The sequence below is a fragment of the Arachis ipaensis genome, chromosome B07, assembly GCF_000816755.2.
Source record: "Arachis ipaensis cultivar K30076 chromosome B07, Araip1.1, whole genome shotgun sequence".
In the NCBI taxonomy this organism is placed as follows: Eukaryota; Viridiplantae; Streptophyta; class Magnoliopsida; order Fabales; family Fabaceae; genus Arachis; species Arachis ipaensis.
Window position 1 is genome coordinate 54,898,707 of NC_029791.2, and position 22,555 is coordinate 54,921,261.

The window sequence follows — 22,555 nt, forward strand, 5'->3', positions numbered from 1 at the left end:
CACTGAGATTATGCTTTTATCCGCCTAAATAAAATGAGCTGCCGACCTTTTCAACGGTGGAAGCTTCAATGCAACATAAACATATAACGTCATAATGCTAACACAAGCACCTAGATCACACATGCAGTTAACAAATTGTATACCACCTATAGTGCAAGTGACAAGACAAGGACTAGGATCACCACATTTCTCTGGTATAGTACCCATCAAAGTTGAAATTGAGCTACCCAAAGGAATAGTTTCTAAATCATGAATCTTCTCCTTATTCATGCACAAATCCTTTAGAAACTTAGCGAATAGCATCAAAAAGGGGAATAGTTACCTCGACCTTTTTGAATATATCTACCATCTTGGGATCTAGCTCTACTTACTTTTTAGTCCTCCTAGCTAGGTGTAGAAAAGGAATTGGAATAGCATCCTTCAAAACATTTTATTCCTTAGAAACTCTATCCCGTAGTTGAGCAACTTCTTATTCAATTGCATCTTGTACCTCATCCTCATCTTCAACATCTTCTACCTCAACAACATCTTCATCTTAAGTGGCTTCTCTTGAGCTTGGCTCCTCAAAACTCTTCTCTTGCAATGTAGTGGCAGACCTCAAGGTGATGGCATTGATTCCACCCTTGGAGTTAGGTAGGGAATGTGACAGAAGTGCATTAGAGCTTGAAGGTTGAGAGTTGGAGGTAGAGGGTAGTTACATACGGGATATAAGAGCTTGTAGTGTAGCGGTGAGACCAGTGAGGCTAGAGGTACGTAAAGTTTGAAGCTCTTTTTGTCCTTAAAGAATAGAGCGAAGTGTTTCATCTTGGTTGGAGGAAAATGAGGGTAGTAAATTGGGGGACTTGTGGTTGGGTGACTTAAGGTGCTTGAGCTTGCCTTTGGTCAGGTGGTTGGTACCTTTGACCTTGGTTTTGTTGTTGGTAAGAAGGGTTTTGTTGATACCAGTTTTGTTGGTAGTTATTGTTCCAACTTTGGTTTTCACCATTGTCTCTTCCTCCTTGATTGTAGTTGTCTCTCCATCCTTGATTGGGATTATCTTGCCAACCTTGGTTGTAGTTACCACCTTGATTATAGTTGCCACCTTATTGATATTACCCTTGATTCAGACGGTTGTAATAAGCATTCATAGCCGCCAAGGTGTCGTCCTCTTTGAGTTGTGGACATTCATCGGAATAGTGAGAATAGCAAGCACAGATTCCACATACTCTTTGAGGGACTAGCTGTTGGCATTGTTGTTGTGGATGAGGTGGAAGTTGTTGTTGATTGAGTTGGAGTTGCTTGAGGATATTGGTCATCTCTCCCAAAGTCTTGGTGAGGGCGGACTTAGTACTAGAGGAAACTTCCGTAATAGCCTTGGGATGATTATTCCTGTGCCTCGCATCTTGAGTAGATTCAGCTAAATTGGTGATAAGTTGCCACGCTTCCACCGCCGTCTTATACTTTGTCAAAGAGCCATTACTCAAAGCATCCAAAAGGATCTTATCTTGAGGCTTCATGCCTTGGGAAAAGTAACTAATAAGTACCAACTCGTCAATCATGTGATGGGGGCATGAATCAAGGAGCTTCCTGAAACGTTCCCAATACTCATAGAGAGTTTTTGATTCACTTTGAATGACACAAGAGATTTTCTTCCTCAATCTATCCGTGACCTCCGGTAGAAAGAACTTATCCAAAAATTCCCTTCTAATCAAATCCCAATTAGTGACAACATTCTCGGTTGAGTGTAGAACCACTCCTTTGCCCTTCCCTCAAGAGAAAATGGGAAGGCATATAACCAAATGGCAACCTCATCCGCATCATACTGCCTAGCAGTTGAACAAGCTGTTTGAAAGTCTCTAAGGTGCTTGATGAGATCTTGAGCGGGTAGACCATGGAACTTAGGAAGTAGATTAATCAATGAGGTTTTTAGCTCAAAATCGGCATTCAAATTCGGATGACGCGCTAGAAATAGTTGGAGAGTAAAATCCGGGGCTCCCGCCTCCTTGAGAGTAATTCTTCTAGGAGCAGCCATAGTATCGGTACCTAAATCAATGGAAGAGACGTCAATAGATTTAGTGGAAGAGGAGTTAGTTTCTTCCTCAAATGACACTTCAGATTCAACCTCGGATAACATTGGTGAATTAGGGGAAACCCTTTCACCACCCTCGGAAGCTAATCGACGCCGAGCTCGCCTAATAAGTGAAACGGTTCTTTCAATTTCAAGATCAACTGAGCCTAAGCTCGGATCCGGTAATGAACATGTCATTCAATAAAAGAAACACAGAGCTCATGGCAACAAAATATATTAAGCAAAATAACTAATAAATACTACTAATAACCAAAAAGCACACAAATAAAAGATGCAATTATGCAAATAAGAATATATTTACACCAAACAATAATAAGGCACACATATGCAACTCCCGGGCAACGGCGCCAAAACTTGACAAGCGGATAAATGTTGGTCAAGATTACCAAAGATATTTCTCCAAATCAAAGTCGCAAGTATAGTCTTAACCGACGAGATTTCCTCTAGTCAGAGTTAAAAAATGTGTCACAATTAAATTAAATAACCAGGAGTAGAATCCTGAGTCGTTTCCCTAGGAGTTGACATAAGATGCAAATTATTGGTTAGGATTTCCTGGAGATTTTTTAAGTTGAGCACAAGAAAAATAAATAACTAGAAAATTAGAGCAATAGTTACCTAGCAAGAGTTGGTAATTAATCAATATAAAAGGCCTTGGTTCGGGGTGAGAATCAGAATTTTGTATCCTTATTGTCTTCCCCAAGTGAACACCACTAACTTTAGCTCAGAAGTCCTAATCACTTCGTAGAGAAGAACTAGAGTTGTTGAGGTTCAAGCTAGTTAGCAACCTTCAATTACCAATCAATACTTGAATATAACAATTCAAGTGGCTCCAATTACTCAACCACAAACCAAGCAAGGAAATTTACTCTATTATCATGGATGACATTTCCTCAAACACTTGGTGAGTGAAAATAAAAGACATGATAAAAACTAGGAAAATAACTCAATTCAAATGACCACTGAAAATAATTGACAAGAACAAAATAAGCAATAACAATAAATATGGAAATAACTCAATGCATTAACAAAATTCAATAGTAACAAGATCCAAACATGAATTCAAATAACCAAATAGAAAAGAGTACTAAAGGAATTAGAGAAGAAAACTATAAGAAAAATGACTAGAAAATGAAAGTAAGAGCAATTTCTCTCAAGATCCAAGTGAAAGTAAAACTAAGAATACCCAAAACCCTAGAGAGAAGTAGGAGTTTCTCTCACTAGAATTTAAAACTCAAAAACTAAGCTAAAGTAAAAAGTGTGTTCAGTCTCAGCTCCATCCCAGTCTCTAATCTGCATTTTTGGGCTTGAAACTGGGCCAAAATCAGCCCCGAAATCACCCCTAGAGTATTTCTTTAATTGCAGCACGTGACGTTTGTAACGCGTACGCGTTGGTGGGCTTTGCAAAAATCACGCCTATGCATCAGTCACGTGTACGCATTAGTCACGCATACACGTCAGTAGACGACGCTCCTGGTCACGCGTACGCTTCAGTCATGCGTACGCACCGCTTGTAAGATTGCTTGATCATGCGTAGGCTTCAGCCATGCACACTGATGCATGGCAAAAGTTAACCAATTAAGAGATTTCAATTAAGAGAATAGCATTGCACGTATAGCTCTTAACCGGCTAAGATCTGTCTCACCAATTTAAAAAAAGGGTTGTCACAATTTTAGAAATAAAGATACTGAGAGTATGAGTCCCAGGTCGTCTCCCAACGAGTTGCAGGGAAGAGTGCTAATTTATTAACCAGAAAATTCCCAGAAAGTTGAGTTTGATAATGGGTAATTGAAATAATTGTGAATTAAGGCAATAAGAATAAACTGAAAATAATTATTGATATTCTGAATAAAAGGCCTCGACTGGGGGAATAATTAAGTGGAACTTCTATCCTTGTTGGGATCTTCTCAAGTGTGGTGTAAAAGGGTTGTTGTTCTCACTCGATTACCCTTACTAAATAAGGAAAAGTATGGTAATTGAACTAACACTTACCCTCAGATCCTAGCCCTCTCCCTTGGGGAGGTCTAGTGTTAGTAAGTATGAAGTTAGCTAACAACGTCCAGTTTAACCAAGCACTTGAGCATTCCAACTGAAGTATCATCTCTTAATCAACCCCCATGTCAAGCAGGAATTCTACTCCATTGACATGAATTTAATAATCATAAAAATATGAGAAAACATAATTAATTAAAATAAAATAAAGAACTAAAATTAATTAAAATAAAAATAACTTCATATATTAATAAATTCAAAATGTAACATAATTATCTGAACAGAGTCAATGAGTAATTAATTAAAAATAAGGGAATAAGGAAACAAACTAAAGTAATGTCTTCAACGGAGGTAATGACTTTCAGCATCCGAAAATCCAAGCAAAAACATAAAACTATCAATGTAACACTAATCTAGATTCAGAGCTAAACTAGGAGTAATCCTAATGTGACGAATCTGAATGTGTGTGGATGCGTGTTGAGTCTCTGCATGTTCCCTAGGTTTAGTCTGTGTTTCTGGGCCGAAAATTGGGTCAAAAAGTGGCCTGAAATTGCAACCAGCGTATTCTGTTATTTTTGCAGATCGCGCAGGTCACGCGTACGCGTCATCCACGCGTTCGCGCCCTTCAGCGTTTTTCCTTGGCACGCGTTCGCGTGGTTCATGCGAACGTGTCATTTGTGTAGACTCCAATCCACGCGTTTACGTTAGGCACGCGTCCGCGTCATTGCGAATTCTCCATTTCGCGCGTTCGCGTGGGCCATGCGCTCGCGTCATTGCTCGCTAGTCATCTCCTTAATTTCTTGTATTCCTTCCATTTTTGCAAGCCTCCTCTCCAATTTCCAAGCCATTCATGCCCTATGAAGCCTGAAACACTTAACACACGGATCACGGCATCGAATGGGATAAAGGAGAATTAAAATACATAATTAAAAGTCTATAGGAAGCAAGTTTTCAACCATGGAGTGATTTTGGAAGGAATTGTAAATACATGCTTATCATATGAATAAGTGGGAAAAGTTTTGATAAAACCACACAATTAAACACAATATAAATCATAAAATAATGGTTTATCATGCGCGCGTCGCTTCCAGCTTCTCAAATCTTTAAATTCTTGTGTTCCTTCCACTTTAGCATGCTTCCTGGTGCACGGATTCCCACACTCCATACAACTGAGCCAACAAGTGCACTGGATCGTCCTAGTAATACCTGAGGTGAGTCAGGGTCAATCCCACGAGGATTGTCGGCTTGGATCAAACAGTGGTTATCTTGTAAATCTTAGTTAGGCGGGTAGAAAAGTTGTTTAGTTGTTTAAGTGCATAAAAGTAAAATAAAGATAATGTTACTCAGTAATTATGAATTCATTGATAAGAAGATGGTTAAGGCTTCCGAGATGCTTTGTTCTTTTGGATCAATCCTTTTTCACTGTCTACTCCAACTGTGAATTATTTCTTCTATAGCAGGCTGTATGTGATCAACGCCGGTTTGAGCGGCCGCCAATCTTCCTCTAGGCTGAACACCAGGTTTAGTGCACATCCAGTCTGAATGAGGGTTAAGCTCCTGCAGTTCATCCCCTTGGTGATCCTACTCAAAATGCCACAAACAATGTCAAATCTTCTAGATCAGAGAATGCTATGCCTTAATTCTAGCCTTTATCACAAAGACCCTAATCTCTCCATACCTCGGTTGAACTGATGTCTCGAGAAGTCTCCAACAAAGTCGTGGATTAGCTGTCTAAGTGATGTATAATCAAGCTAGTGGTTTATTCATATCCGATGAAAGACGCTCGTTGAATCCGTGTAGAATAGAGATAACTTTTGACGGTTCAACTCATTCATAAGGTTGAAGAATAAAAATACATCGTAGGAGAGGATTAAACACGAATTGAAATAGAATAGTAGTTCTTTTATTAATCCATAAAACTCAACAGAGCTCCTAACCATAACCTAGGAGGTTTAGTGGCTCTTACAGTACATAATGGTGTTTGAAAATATGATATGCTGGAGAGAGATCCTAAACATGGTTGATCTTCAACTATAAATACTAATCTAATAACTTAGGATTACATAAATATGATAGGCTTAGGCTTGTAGTGCAAAAATCCACTTTTGGGGCCCACTTGGTGAGTGTTTAGGCTGAGCTAAGGATGTCTCCACATGCTAAGACTCCCTAGGGGCATTGAAGGCTGGCTAAGGGCCCCTTTTTTGGCGTTGGACGCTGGCCACCTCTCTGTGGGGGTGGGATGCCAGGACTGAGGTAGATGGCTGGCGTTGAATGCTAGTTTTTGGCCTTCATCTTCAGGTACAAGTATGAACTATTATATATTGCCAGAAAGTCCTGGATGTTAGCTTTAAAGGGTCATTGATAACGCTCCATTTGGATATCTGTAGCTCTAGAAATGCTTGCTTGAGTGTACGGAGGTCAGATCCTGATAGCATCTGCTACGCATTCCTTGCCTCTGAATCAGACTTTGTCAAAACTCTTAGATTTCAGCCAGAAAATACATGAAATCACCATAAAACACAAAAACTCAAAGTAGAATCCAAAAATGTGAATTTTACACCAAAACCTATGAAAATATAAAAAACTTAAACAAAACATGCTAAAACATATATGAAAATAACGTCACAACCGTATAAAATATCCGCTCATCACTTCCTCTTCATCCTCTATGCCATTCCTGCCATGCTCTATGCCATTCTTGCTCTATAAATCCTATAATCACTTAACGCACATATAACGGCATCGAATGATAATAACAGAGGATTAAAAATTAGTGATTTAAAGGCTTAAGAAGCATATTTTCAATTATAGCACAAAATTAGGAAGGAAACTTAAAAACATTCAATTTACATGAATAAGTGTGAGAATAGTTAACAAAACCCACTCAATTCAATCCAAAATATACCATAAAATAGTGGTTTATCAGGTAACAATGAGTGTTAACTAGTGGAAGGTTTACTTACTGAAAAAAAAGTTGAAAATTATGCTCTGTTTCATGATCATGAGTTTTATGTTTGATAAAACTCTTATCTGTTGATGTCTGTTATATGAGTGTGTATAGTAATGACTTGTAATGTAGACAATACTATAAATACTTCTGCTACAATTGTACTGTATAATCTATAATTTCTCGAATTCGGTTCTTATATATAATTCATTTCTTATCTGTTTGTGTACATGTGTTATTCTTTTAATCTTTTTTTTATTGAATAGTTAGTGCAAATAGGACAAAAAAATCTATTTGTGTTTATGGTGATTGTCAAGTAATGGCTTTTGAATTTTTTTTTCATATGGAAGAGATGTTGGATTTTATGTTTCATCACGGGGGTGATTTCAAAGAAAATCTAGAAGGAACAATGGTATATTATCCAGATAATAAGGCTTGTTTAGGTGACCTAGATGTGGATACGTTAGATGCCTTCTACTTGAGGAACTACCATAAAAAGCTTGGTTATGACAAGATAAAGCAATACTGGTGGCATGTTCCTGGGAAAGGTTTGGAGAACGGATTAAGAAGCTTGAATAATGACAAAGAGATAAGAGAGATGGTGAAGTGTGCTAAGATCAATAACGGAGTTATTGATGTATATTTGGAGCATGGAGTATCACTACCAAAGGTTTTGGAGGGAAGTTCACAATAGAAAAAGAGTTCTCCAAGATTATCACAACCATTACCCTCAAACACCAAATTTGCCTCAAGCACCAAAGGTACACAACCACCATCAACAGTTTTAAAAACTCAAAATCAGACCAAAAAACCCATTAACAAAGTTAGTGGAGCCAAGCCAAACAAACCCACTAGTAGCATCCAGCCCACCAAGCCCATCAAGACCACCCAAAACATCAAAACAAATAAAACCAACAAGTCCAAGCAGCCCAACAAAAGTAGTATATCTAGGAGACCTTGTACAAGGTCTGCTGCCAAAGAAAAGTTTTTAATAATGAGATTCCTTTCGAGGTGTCTTCTGACTCTTATGAGAGTGCAGAAGATAGCATTTTTAAGCCTAATCTTGATGAAGATAGCTCTTCTGAATCAGATACTGGGATGAAGAATATCAACAGTGGGAGTAGGAGTAGGGTGAAGAATGTTGGTCCTCTAGCTAAAGGAAAGGAGAAGATTCTAGTCGAGGATGATGCATTTGTGCAAGAAGTTAGTGATGAAGAAGGGGATCTTATTTTTATTGGTAGTTTTGCTGAAGGTGTAGTATATGGTCTAGATCCTGGAGCTAACTCGAATGGTGCCAATTCATGGCACTCAGATGAGATGAAGACTCCTCCAAATTCGGAAGATGAACTAGAAGAAGACAATGATTCTAATGACGCATGTCTAGTGTTTAGAGAGGGTGCAAGACTTAATGACTTGCATCTTGAGGTGGGTATAAAATTTGAGACAAAGTGGGACTTTAGCAAAGATGTTAAGGAGTATAAAATTCAAGAGGGTAGGCGCATACGCCTTGCGAAGAATGATTGCATAAGGTGCAAGGCAGTATGTAAGGTTAAGGAGTGTCCTTGGGTGGTTTATGCATCAAGGGACCATGAGGACACTTGTTGGCAGATCAAAACCTTTAATGACGACAACACATGTCCCAGGGAAGACAGAAATAGGGCTGCTAATAGGAAAAAGGTCAGAAAATATCCTAACTTCAGACACTGCAAAGCTACGACCTATTTCAAAACACGTTTTGATTTGACACTAAATAAAAGTTCAATCTCAAGGGCTTTGATGGATGCTAGAAGTGTAGTGTATGGTGATGAAAAGGAACAATATAAGATGGTCAGGGACTATCGCTTGACTTTGTTGAAAACCAATCCCGGTTCATGATTAACCACTATTTTACGGAATATTTTGGATTGAATTGAGTGGATTTTGTCAATTATTCTCCCACTTATTCATGTAAATTGCATGTTTTTTAGTTTCCTTCATAATTTTGTGCTATAATTGAAAACATACTTCCTAGGCCTTTAAATCGCTAATTTTCAATCTTCTATTATTATCATTCGATGTCGTGATATTTGTGTTTANNNGAATGGATAGAGGATGAAGAGGAAGCATGCTAAAGTAGAAGGAACACAAGAATTTAAAGATTTGAGAAGCTAAAAGCGATACGCGCGCATGGCTAAAGCATACGCGTGATCAAGCAATCTTCCAAGTGACGCGTACGCATGGCTGAAGTGTACGCGTGACCAGGAGCGTCGTCCACTGACGCGTACGCGTGACTGATGCACACGCGTGGCCAGTGAATTATCAAAATGACACGTACGCGTGGTTGATGCGTACGCATGGCGAGTGTCATGTGCCTTGGTAAAGAAAATATGCTGGGGGCAATTTTTGGGCTGCTTTTGACCCAGTTTCAGGCCCGAAAAATAAAGAGAAGAGGCTGCAGAGTAGAGCTGGAAGGCAGGATTTGAATCATTCATTCATTCACACACTTTAGGTTTAGTTAGATGTAGAGTTCTAGAGAGAGAGGCTCTCTCATCTTTCTAGGTTTTAGGGTTTCTTCTTTCAAATTCTTCTTAGATTTGGATTTAATTCTTGTTTACATTTACGTTTCCTTGCAATTTATTGTTCTACATCCTTGTTCTTCTAGTTTAACATGCCATTTTCTTTATTTTGTTGCCTTTATATTTATGACACTTTGTTACTTTTGATTTTCATTTAATGCAATTTGAGGTATTTCATGTTATTATTACTTTCTTCATTTGTTATTGTTAAATTCTTGCAATTGGTAGTTGTTAGATTTTATTATTGTTGCAATTTTAACATGCTTTATTTTGTGCCTTCCAAGTGTTTGATAAAATGCTTGGTTGGATTTTAAATTAGATTTTTTTGTTCTTAGCTTAGATTGAGTAATTTGGAGACTCTTGAATTGTCAAAGTCTCTTTTTGATTGGTGATTGAAGGTTGCTAGTTAGCTTAAGCTTCACTAAATCTAGTCTTTGATTAGGACTTGTGAACTTAAGTTGATTTTGCTCACTTGACTTACCTTCAATTATTAGAGGTTAACTAAGTGAGAGCAAAAGGCAATTACCATCACAATTGACGATGATAATGAGGATAGGAATTCCAATTATCAACCCTTGCTAGGACTTTTCTTAGTTGTTAGTTATTTCTTGTTATTTACATTCCTTGTTCATCATTCAAAAACCCCAAAAATACTTTTCCACAATCAATGATAAGTACACTTCCCTGCAATTCCTTTGAGAGATGACCCGAGGTTTAAATACTTCGGTTTTTATTGGGTTTGCTTAAGTGACAAATAATTTAAGCGTTGATTGAGGTTTAATTATCGGTTCAGATCTATACTTGCAACGCGATTATTTTAGTGAAAATTTTTTACCGACGATTTTTCTCCGTCAGTTCAATAGTGCAAATATGTACCAAACCTCAACCAAACGGGGAAGTTATTTTTTAGAGAATGTATGTGTGCTTAAGTGGTTGTAAAAATGGGTTCAAAGCTGGCTGCCATCCTTTGAATGGATTAGATGGAGCTCCTCAAGACTCAATTTGGTGGACAAATTTTGTCGGCTGTTGGACAAGATACGAACCATATCTACGTCATTTTATGGGCAATTGTGGAGATAGAGAATAGGGAGAACTGGAAATGGTTTCTTGAATTACTGCATCTAGACTTAGGACCCTACAAAGAAAATGGCTGATGCTTTATATCCGATATGCAAAAGGTAACCATGCATATTTGTTGGATATTAATCATATTATTAGTTAACTGTTATTACTATTATGACAATTATATTGTGAATGAATTAAGACAACTTATTTGACTGAAATGTTGATTTTATAACTTGATAGTATGTATGGTATATTAGTGCACAGAGGTTTCATTTAGTTTGCAAGTTATTTGACTGAAATGTTGATTTTATAACTTGATAGTATGTATGCGATATTAGTGCACGATTCATTAACCAATTTTTTATTCTGGACATCTTCTTCTAATCTCCCAAGCCTCCAATCAAATTTCATCTGCACTTCATGATTGTCTCCATAAGATTCTGGTTTCTCAATTGGTTCACCCTACCCAGTGTCTGCCCATACAAAAAGCCCACACCATCTCTTTCTACTTGTTTGTAAACAAGCAAACATATAACATGCTCAAGCTTCAGGGAAGAAGAACAAGAGAAGAACAGTGAGGTAGGTAGCAGCAATCATAACAACACAAGTAATACTGATAACTCACATTATAATTAGGACAATGATGCATGTGCATCTTAGTGAGATTAGCTTGTTAGTTTAGTTAGTTTTAGCTTAATTGCATTCATTATCTTTGAAATAAACAAGCACTTTGATGAGTTTTACCTCCATGCATTAAAATACCAAGAACTAGGTAAATATTGGCCAAATTCTTGCAAATAATTCAAGGAACTTATAAATGAATTAGTATGAATGAATCTCTTGAAATTGGTTGGATAGAATGGCAAAACTTTGAGGCAAGTTCTTTGGTTAATGATAGGTGATGGACAAGAAAGCCTTGGAGCAAGAAGGAAGCCACTAAGCAAGTTGCCAACTCAAGTTAGCAACTCCAACAGCAAGTTGCCAACTCAAGTTGCCAACTCCAATACAAATTCTTAGCTCCAGGGAAGGAAGAGCACGTTGGCAACTCAAGTTGCCAACTCCAGTACAAGTTCTTGGCTCCAGGGAAAGGAAGAGCATGTTGGCAACTCAAGTTGCCAACTCCAGTACAAATTCTTGGCTCCAGGGGAAGAAAGAGCACGTTGGCAACTCAAGTTGCCAACTCCAGTACAAATTCTTGGCTCCAGGGGAAGGAAGAGCACGTTGCAACTCAAGTTGCCAACTCCAACATAAATCCTTGCCTCCAGGGGAAGGAAGAGCACGTTGGTAACTCAAGTTGCCAACTCCAATACAAATCCTTGGCTCCATGAAGGATGAGAAGCACGTTGGCAACTCAAGTTGCCAACTCCAATACAAATTCTTGGCTCCAGGGAAGGAAGAGCACGTTGGCAACTTGAAAACCAAGTTGGCAACGCCCTTATAAGAAACCTCAGCCCTAGAAGGCAACATGCACGTTGCCAACTTGAAGATTTTGAAGGCGTGTTTGCCAATAATGCCTACAACCCTGGCAACCTGACCTTGCCCCCTTCAATGAAGCATAACTTGAGCTATAGAGACCCAATTGAGATGCTTCTAGTTGCATTGGAAAGCTGACATTCAGAGCTTTCCAACGATGTATAATAGCTTATAGTGAAGCATGAAATTAAAGCTCAAATAATGGTCATCTTTAAGCCCCAAGAATAAGAACAAAGACTTGGACTTCCAGGGAGCAGAAGAGCACGTTGCCAACTTGAGTTAGCAACACCCTCACCAAGTCTCAGCCTAGGGGGAATTAACACACACGTTGCCAACTTGCAAAATACAAAGGCGTGTGTGCCAATAACATGCTCGATGGGCCAGAATTGCTAAAGCACGCGTACAAGCTCTCTGTTTTCCTGAAAGGGCTGCATTCTCAATTGGGAGCTTCTGGATCCAACATAGACAGAGCCCATTACCTTTCAGAAATGCATGGTTGAAGCCCTTTAAGGAAGCTTAAGGACTAGTATAAATAGGAGAAAGTTTGTACTTGGGAAGGAATTTTTTTTACACTGCACTTTCACTTTTACTTTTTACTGCATTTTGGGGAGCCTACCTGTCACCTATTTTGTTTTCTTGTAGATTTGAATTTCAGTTGGGAGAATTCTTCTTCTTCATTCTTCTCTACATTTTGTTTAATTTTCATTTTTGCAATTGTAGTTGTAATTAGAGCCATGATTCACTAAACCCCATTTTTACTAGGGGGGAGAGCTATGTTTGTTTAAATGAATTGATAGCTTTCTTTTCTTCTCAATTCAAGTGGGTTTTTCCAAGAGGAAGCTCTTGCTCTTCACAGATCCAATTACCACCAAGAGGGGGTTGGATCTATTTGAATTGTGTGATGAACTTGAGAAAGGAGTCACAGAATTCAGTTTAGAGTTCATCATTTCATAATTCTCTTGATTGATATACTTTGGGTTGGTAAAAATCGGTTGCTGAAAAGATTGAAAAACGGGTAAAAACAAAGAAAGAATCTGAAGAATTTACGAAGAACACGAAAAACACTTTGAGTGTGATGAAGAACATTAAAGAACACTTTTTAGACCTTAAAAAGGATAAGGAATTAAATATTTTGTTATTTGGGGGGTTATTTTGTAATTTCTGAAAGTTAGGGTGGTAAAAGTAGAAATATTAAAAGTTACGGGTGGTAAAAAGTGAATTTTAAAGGTTAAAGGTTAAAGTAAAGTTAATTTTCGAAAATTTAATAATAAAAATAATAAAATAATGCAGAAAAGGCAGTTTTCTGTAAAAGCTTTAGAAAGACAACTTTAAGTGTAGAATTTTCCTAATTACCTTCATAAAACACTTAGGGAGTGGTAAGAACATATTAGTGAGTCAAAGATAAAGGAAAGATAAGAAGTTAAAGAAAAGATAAAAACCAAAGAAGAGTCTGTAAAGTTTTAACAACAGAAAAACAAACAGAGACTAGTGAACGAACTAGGGCAACATAGTTAGTCCTTGAGTTGTGACTAGGGCTAGGTAATATATGAAAATTTAAACTGTTTCAGTATAGACTTAATGAACCTATACTTTGGACAGGCTAACTATTCATACCGAAATTTACATAAGCTTTAAATACATACGTCAAGTAGAGAAATCAGAGCAGAATAAAGTAACACAGAGAACAGAGTAACCAGAGTAAAGTAAAGAGATAAAGAGAAAAGAGTGATATAGATACAGAAGAAACAGTAATCAGAGAAAAGTAAAGAGATACATAGAAAAGAGAAACCAGAACAGAGTAAAAAGGATTCTGCTCTAGATAGTCTTCTGAGTCTAGGGTGAATCTCGTTCTCTGTTTACATGTATATACTGTAAGACCAGCTAATGTCTGCACCCCGTTTGTACGTGAACTTTAACCTAAACCCTGTGTATGAGACTCCTGCTGTGTGGCTGGTGCACGAAATTGTGATCATCAACAATGGCGTCAAAGGACTTGGAGCTCTTAAACATGAATCACACTTTGTCACAATTCCGCACAACTAACCAGCAAGTGCACTGGGTCGTCCAAGTAATAAACCTGACGTGAGTAAGGGTCGATCCTACGGAGACTGTCGGTTTGAAGCAAGCTATGGTCACCTTGTAAATCTCAGTCAGGCGGATTCAAATGGTTATGGAGAATTGATAATTAAAAGATAAATAAAACATAAGATAAAGATAGAGATACTTATGTAATTCTTTGGTTGGAATTTCAGACAAGCGTATGAAGATGCTTTGTTCCTCCTGAACCTCTGCTTTCCTATTGCCTTCTTCCAATCATTCATACTCCTTTCCATGGCAAGCTTTATGTTGGGCATCACCGTTGTCAATGGCTACTTCCCGTCCTCTCAGTGAAAATGTTCCAAATGCGCTGTCACCGCACGGCTAATCATCTGTCGGTTCTCGATCATGTTGGAATAGGATCCATTGATCCTTTTGCGTCTGTCACATGCCCCACAATCGCGAGTTTGAAGATCGTCACAGTCATCCCTTTCCAGATCCTACTCAGAATACCACAGACAAGGTTTAGACGTTCTGGATCTCAGGAATGGCCGCCAATAATTCTAGCCTATACCAGGAAGGTTCCAATCTTAGATTAGAAACCCAAGAGATACGCATTCAAGCCATTGCTAGTAGAACAGAGGTGGTTGTCAGGCACATGTTCATAGGAGAGAATGATGATGAGTGTCACGGATCATCACATCCATCAAGTTGAAGAACGAATGAATATCTTGGAGAAGAAATAGACTTGAGTTGAATAGAAAAATAATCGTACTTTGTATTAATTCTTGAAGAACAGCAGAGCTCCACACCTTAATCTATGGTGTGTAGAAACTCCACCGTTGAAAATACATAAGAACAAGGTCTAGGCATGGCCGAATGGCCAACCTCCCAAAGAGGGTTCAATCATCAAAACATGATTCCAGGATGATCGAAAGATGAAAATACAATAGCAAAAGGTCCTATTTATAGATAACTAGTAGCCTAGGGTTTATAGAAATCAGTAATTAATGCAGAAATCTTCTTCTGGGCCCACTTGGTGTGTGCTTGGGCTGAGCATTGAAGCTTCCATGTGTAGAGACTTTTCTTAGAGTTAAACGCCAGCTTTTGTGCCAGTTTGGGCGTTTAACTCCAGCTTTTGTGCCAGTTTTGGAGTTAAACGCCAAAATTCTTGAGCTGACTTGGAACACCAGTTTGGGCCATCAAATCTCGGGAAAAGTATGGACTATTATATATTGCTGGAAAGCCCCGGATGTCTACTTTTCAACGCAATTGAGAGCGCCCAAATTGGGCTTCTGTAGCTCCAGAAAATCCACTTTGAGTGCAGGGAGGTCAGAATTCAACAGCATCTGCAGTCCTTTTTCAGCCTATGAATCAGATTTTTGCTCAGGTCCCTCAATTTCAGCCAGAAAATACCTGAAATCATAGAAAAACACAAAAACTCATAGTAAAGTCCAGAATTGTGATTTTTATTCAAAAACTAATAAAAACATAATAAAAACTAACTAAAATATATTAAAAACATACTAAAAACAATGCCAAAAAGCGTATAAATTATCCGTTCATCACAACACCAAAATTAAATTGTTGCTTGTCCCCAAGCAACTAAAAATCAAATAGGATAAAAAGAAGAGAATATACAATGAATTCCAAAAACATCTATGAAGATCAGTATTAATTAGATGAGCGGGGCTTTTAGCTTCTTGCTTCTGGACAGTTTTGGCATCTCACTTTATTCCTTGAAGTTCAGAATGATTGGCATCTATAGGAACTCAGAATCCAGATAGTGTTATTGACTCTCCTAGTTAAGTATGTTGATTCTTGAACAAAGCTACTTTATGAGTCTTGGCCGTGGCCCTAAGCACTTTGTTTTCCAGTATTACCACTGGATACATAAATGCCACAGACACATAACTAGGTGAACCTTTTCAGATTGTGACTCAGCTTTGCTAGAGTCCCCAATTAGAGGTGTCCAGGGTTCTTAAGCACACTCTTCTTTTTGCTTTGGACCTCGACTTTAACCGCTCAGTCTCAAGTTTTCACTTGACACCTTCACGCCACAAGCACATGGTTACGGACAGCTTGGTTTAGCCGCTTAGGCCAGGATTTTATTCCTGTGGGCCCTCCTATCCACTGATGCTCAAAGACTTGGATCCTTTTTATCACCCTTGCCTTTTGGTTTAAAGGGGTATTGGCTTTTTCTGCTTGCTTTTCTTTTTCTTTCTTTTCTTTTTTTTTCGCATATATCCCCTTTTTTTCTGCAAGCTTTTCACTGCTTTTTCTTGCTTCAAGAATCAATTTTATGATTTTTTAGATTATCAAATAACATTTCTCCTTTTCCCATCATTCTTTTAAGAGCCAACAATTTTAACATTCATAAACAATCAAATTAAAAAATATGCACTGTTCAAGCATTCATTCTGAAAAACAATAGTATTGCCACCACATCAAAATAATTAAACTGTTTTAAAATTTGAAATTCATGCACTTCTTTTTCTTTTTCAATTAGAAACATTTTTTCATTTAAGAAAGGTGATGGATTCATTTTCATATCTTTAAGGCATAGACACTTAGACACTAATGATCATGTAATAAAGACACAAACATAAATAACATAAGCATAAAAATTTGAAAAATAGGAAAATAAAGAACAAGGAAATTAAAGAACGGGTCTACCTTAGTGATGGCGGCTTGTTCTTCCTCTTGAAGATCTTATGGAGTGCTTGAGCTCCTCAATGTCTCTTCCTTGCCTTTGTTGCTCCTCTCTCATGGTTCTTTGGTCTTCTCTAATTTCATGGAGGAGGATGGAATGCTCTTGGTGTTCCACCCTTAGTTGTCCCATGTTGGAACTTAATTCTCCTAGGGAGGTGTTGATTTGCTCCCAATAGTTTTGTGGAAGAAAATGCATCCCTTGAGGCATCTCAGACATTTCATGATGAGAAATTTCCTCATGCTCTTGTCCATGAGTGGGATCTCTTGTTTGCTCCATCCTTTTCTTAGTGATGGGCTTGTCCTCATCAATGAGGATGTCTTCCTCTATGTCAATTCCAGCTGAATTGCAGAGGTGACAAATGAGATGAGGGAAGGCTAACCTTGCCACAGTGGAGGACTTGTCCGCCACCTTGTAGAGTTCTTGGGACATAACTTCATGAACTTCTACTTCCTCTCTAATCATGATGCTATAAATCATGATAGCCCGATCTATAGTAACTTCAGACCGGTTGATAGTGGGAATGATTGAGCATTGGATGAACTCCAACCATCCCCTAGCCACGGGCTTAAGGTCATGCATTCTTAGTTGAACCGGCTTCCCTCTTGAATCTCTCTTTCATTGAGCGCCCTCTTCACAGATGTCCATGAGGACTTGGTCCAACCTTTGATCAAAGTTGACCCTTCTAGTGTATGGGTGTACATCTCCTTGCATCATGGGCAAGTTGAATTCCAACCTTATATTTTCCGGACTAAAGTCTAAGTATTTCCCTCGGACCATTGTAAGCCAATTCTTAGGATCCGGGTTCACACTTTGATCATGGTTCTTGGTGATCCATGCATTGGCATAGAACTCTTGAACCATTAAGATTCTGACTTGTTGAATGGGGTTGGTGAGAACTTCCCAACCTCTTCTTCGGATCTCATGCCGAATCTCCGGATATTTGCCCTTTTTGAGCTTAAAAGGGACCTCGGAGATCACCTTCTTCTTGGCCACAACTTCATAGAAGTGGTCTTGATGCACCCTTGAGAGGAATATCTCCATCTCCCATGACTCAGAGGTGGAAGCTTTTACCTTCCCTTTCCTCTTTCTAGAGGTTTCTCTAGCCTTTGGTGCCATTAATGGTTATGGAAAAACAAAAAAAAAGCTTTAGCTTTTACCACACCAAACTTAGAAGGTTGCTCGTCCTTGAGCAAAAGAAGAAAGAAGAGAGTAGAAGAAGAAGAAATAGAGGAGATGGAGGGGGCTTTGTGTTTCGGCCAAGTGGGATAGGTAGTGTGTATGTTGTGTGAAAATGAAGGAGTAAAAATGGGTTTATATAGGAGTGGGGAGGGCGGTATGTGGGGATCCTGTGGGGTCCACAGATCCTGAGGTGTCAAAGATTTCTCATCCCTGCACCATGTGGCGTGCAAAATGCCCCTTGCTGCCAATCCTGGCGTTAAACGCCATGCTGCTGCCCATTTCTGGCGTTTAATGCCAGCTTTTTGCCCATTCCTGGCGTTAAACGCCAGTCTAGTGCCCATTTCTGGCGTTAAACGCCCAGAATGGTGCTAGACTGGGCGTTTAACGCCCATTCTACTACCCTTACTGGTGTTTAAACGCCAGTAAGTTTCTCCTCCAGGGTGTTCTGTTTTTCATTCTGTTTTTGATTTTTCAATTGTTTTTTTTTTGTGACTTCACATGATCATCAACCTATATAAAACATAAAATAACAAAAGAAAATAGAAATTTAATATAGATAAGTAAAAATTGGGTTGCCTCCCAACAAGCGCTTCTTTAATGTCAATAGCTTGATAGTGGCTCTCATGGAGCTTTACAGATATTCAGAGCAATGTTGGAACCTCCCAAAACCAAACTTAGCGTTTGAATGTGGGGGTTCAACACCAAACTTAAAGTTTGGTTGTGGCCTCCCAACACCAAACTTAGACTTTGACTGTGGGGGCTCTGTTTGACTCTGTATTGAGAGAAGCTCTTCATGCTTCCTCTCCATGGTGACAGAGGGATATCCTTGAGCTTTAAACACAAGGGAATCTCCATTCACTTGAATGATCAATTCTCCTCTGTCAACATCAATCACAGCTTTTGCTGTGGCTAGGAAGGGTCTGCCAAGGATGAGGGATTCATCCATACACTTCCCAGTCTCTAGGATTAGGAAATCAGCAGGGATGTAATGGTCTTCAAACTTTTCCAAGACATCCTGTACAAGTCCATAAGCCTGTTTCTTTGAATTGTCTGCCATCTCCAGTGAGATTCTTGCAGCTTGTACCTCAATGATCCCTAGCTTCTCCATTACAGAGAGAGGCATGAGGTTTATGCTTGATCCTAGGTCACACAGAGCCTTCTTAAAGGTCATGGTGCCTATGGTACAAGGTATTGAGAACTTTCCAGGATCTTGTCTCTTCAGAGGTAATTTCTGCCGAGTCAAGTTATCCAGTTCTTTGATGAGCAATGGAGGTTCATCCTCCCAAGTCTCATTACCAAACAACTTGGCATTTAGCTTCATGATTGCTCCAAGGTACTTAGCAACTTGCTCTTCAGTAACATCTTCATCCTCTTCAGAGGAAGAATACTCATCAGAGCTCATGAATGGTAGAAGTAAATTTAATGGAATCTCTATGGTCTCAGTCTGAGCCTCAGATTCCCTTGGTTCCTCAGTAGGGAACTCCTTGGAGGTCAGTGGACGTCCATTGAGGTCTTCCTCAGTGGAGATTACTGCCTCTTCCTCCTCTCCAGGTTCAGCTATGTGAGACGTGTTTATGGCCTTGCACTCTCTCTTTGGATTCTCTTCTGTATTGCTTGGGAGAGTACTAGGAGGGAGTTCAGTAATTTTCTTACTCAGCTGACCCACTTGTGCCTCCAAATTTCTAATGGAGGACCTAGTTTCAGTCATGAAACTTTGAGTGGTTTTGATTAGATCAGAGACAACGGTTGCTAAATCAGAGTGGCTCTGTTTAGACTTCTCTGTTTGTTGCTGAGAAGATGATGGAAAAGGCTTGCTATTGCTAAACATGTTTCTTCCACCATTATTATTGTTGAAACCTTGTTGAGGTCTCTGTTGATCCTTCCATGAGAGATTTGGATGATTTCTCCATGAAGGATTATAGGTGTTTCTATAAGGTTCTCCCATGTAATTCACCTCTTTCATTGCTGGGTTCTCAAGATCATAAGCTTCTTTTTCAGAGGAAACTTCCTTAGTACTGTCTGTTGCTGCTTGCATTTCAGACAGACTCTGAGAAATCATATTGACTTGTTGGGTCAATATTTTATTCTGAGCCAATATGGGATTCAGAGTATCAATCTCAAGAACTCCTTTCTTCTGAGCTATCCCATTATTCACAGGATTCCTTTCAGAAGTGTACATGAATTGGTTATTTGCAACCATTTCAATGAGTTCTTGAGCTTTTGCAGGCGTCTTCTTCAGATGAAGAGATCCTCTGGCAGAGCTATCCAATGATATTTTGGATAGTTCAGACATACCATCATAGAAAATTTCTATGATGCTCCATTCAGAAAGCATGTCAGAAGGGCACCTTCTGATCAATTGCTTATATCTTTCCCAAAGCTTCATAGTGGGATTCACCTTCCTTCTGTCTGAAGGTTTGGACTTCCACTCTAAGCTTGCTCAATTTTTGATGTGGAAAAAACTTTGCCAAGAAGGCATTAACTAGCTTTTCCCAAGAGTTCAGGCTTTCTTTAGGTTGTGAATCCAACCATGTCCTAGCTCTGTCTCTTACAGCAAAAGGAAAAAGCATAAGTCTGTAGACTTCAGGGTTAACCCCATTGGTCTTGACAGTGTCACAGATTTGCAAGAATTCAGCTAAGAATTGATGAAGATCTTCCAATGGAAGTTCATGAAACTTGCAATTCTGTTGCATTAGAGAAACTAATTGAGGCTTAAGCTCAAAGTTGTTTGCTCCAATGGCAGGGATTGAGATGCTTCTCCCATAGAAGTCGGGAGTAGGTGCAGTAAAGTCACCAAGCACCTTCCTTGCATTGTTGGCATTGTTGTTTTTGGCTGCCATGGTTTCTTCTTCCTTGAAGAGCTCTGTTAGGCCCTCTAAAGAGAATTGTGCTTTAGCTTCTCTTAGCTTTCTCTTCAAGGTCCTTTCAGGTTCAGGATCAGCTTGAACAAGTATGCCTTTATCTTTGTTCCTGCTCAAATGAAAGAGAAGAGAACAAGAAAGTAGGGAATCCTCTATGTCACAGTATAGAGATTCCTTGAGGTGTCAGAGGAAAAGAAGAATAGAAGGAGGAGGTAGATGGAAGAGAATTCGAACATATAAAGAAGGATAGAGTTCGAATTGCACCTTGAGGAGGAGTGATAGTCCCTTAAATAGAAGGATGTGAGAAGAGGGGAAGAATTTTTGAAAATAAATTAAGAAGATTTTGAAATAATTAAAAGAAATTTTGAAAATTTTATTGAGATTTTCAAAAATTAAGATTGGGAAAGAAATTAAGTGATTTTTGAAAAAAAAATTTTGAAATTAGAAATCAAAGAGATTTGATTGAGAGTAAATTTTGAAAAAGATGTGATTGAAAAGATATGATTGAGAAGATATGATTGAAAATCAAACTAAAAAGAGAAAGCTTTTCAAATTAAAGTTGATTACTTGACTAACAAGAAATTAGAAGATATGATTCTAGAATTAAAACTTTTGATCCTTTCTTAATAGGCAAGTAACAACTAGAAAATTTGAAATAAATCATTAATTATAACAAGGATTTTCGAAAATAATAAAAAAAATGGAAAGAAATTGATTTTGAAGAGATATAATTGAAAAGATATGATTTGAAAAAGATTTGATTTTGAAAAATTATGAAGATTTGAAAAAAACTTGAATTAAAAACAAAATCTTCCCTCTAGTGTCATCCTGGCGTTAAACGCCCAGAATGGCATCCATTCTGGCGTTTAACGCCCAAAACTCTACCTTTTTGGGCGTTAAACGCCCAGCCAGGTACCCTGGCTAGGGTTTAAACGCCAGTTTTCCTTCTTCACTGGGCGTTTTGAACGCCCAGCTTTTTCTGTTTGATTCCTCTGCTGAATGTTCTGAATCTTCAATTCTCTGTATTATTGACTTGAAAAGACACGATTTTGAAAATATTTTTGAATTTTTAATGATGAGAAACAATCAAAATATAACTAATCTTAGGAAACTCATATCAAACAATGCATGCAGGACACCAAACTTAAAAATTTTCATATAAGAGACACTAACAAATTGAGAATGCATATGAGAAACAACAAAACACACAAAACAAGAGAATTTAAAGATTAGAGCACTGAAATCATCAAGAACAACTTGAAGATCAATGAAGAACATATTGCATGTATTCGAAAAACGCAAGAAGAATAAAAACATGCAATTGACACCAAACTTAAAAATTGATACTAGACTCAAACAAGAAACATAAAATATTTTTGATTTTTATGGTTTTATAAATTTTTTTTGTGATTTTCGAAACTTATATGGAAAAGAAAATAAAGATATTCAAAACTTTTAATGAGAATTCCAGGAATCATGCAATGTTAGTCTAAAGCTTCAGTCTAAGAAGATTAGACATGTTTGGCCAAGTTTCAGCAGGACATTACATTCAGCAGCTAAATTGATGAGAATCAATTAGCTTTTACGATGCTAAGAACATCACCTTGAAACTCTAGAATTCATTCTTAAAAATTCTGAAAAGTACCTAATCTAAGCAACAAGATGAAC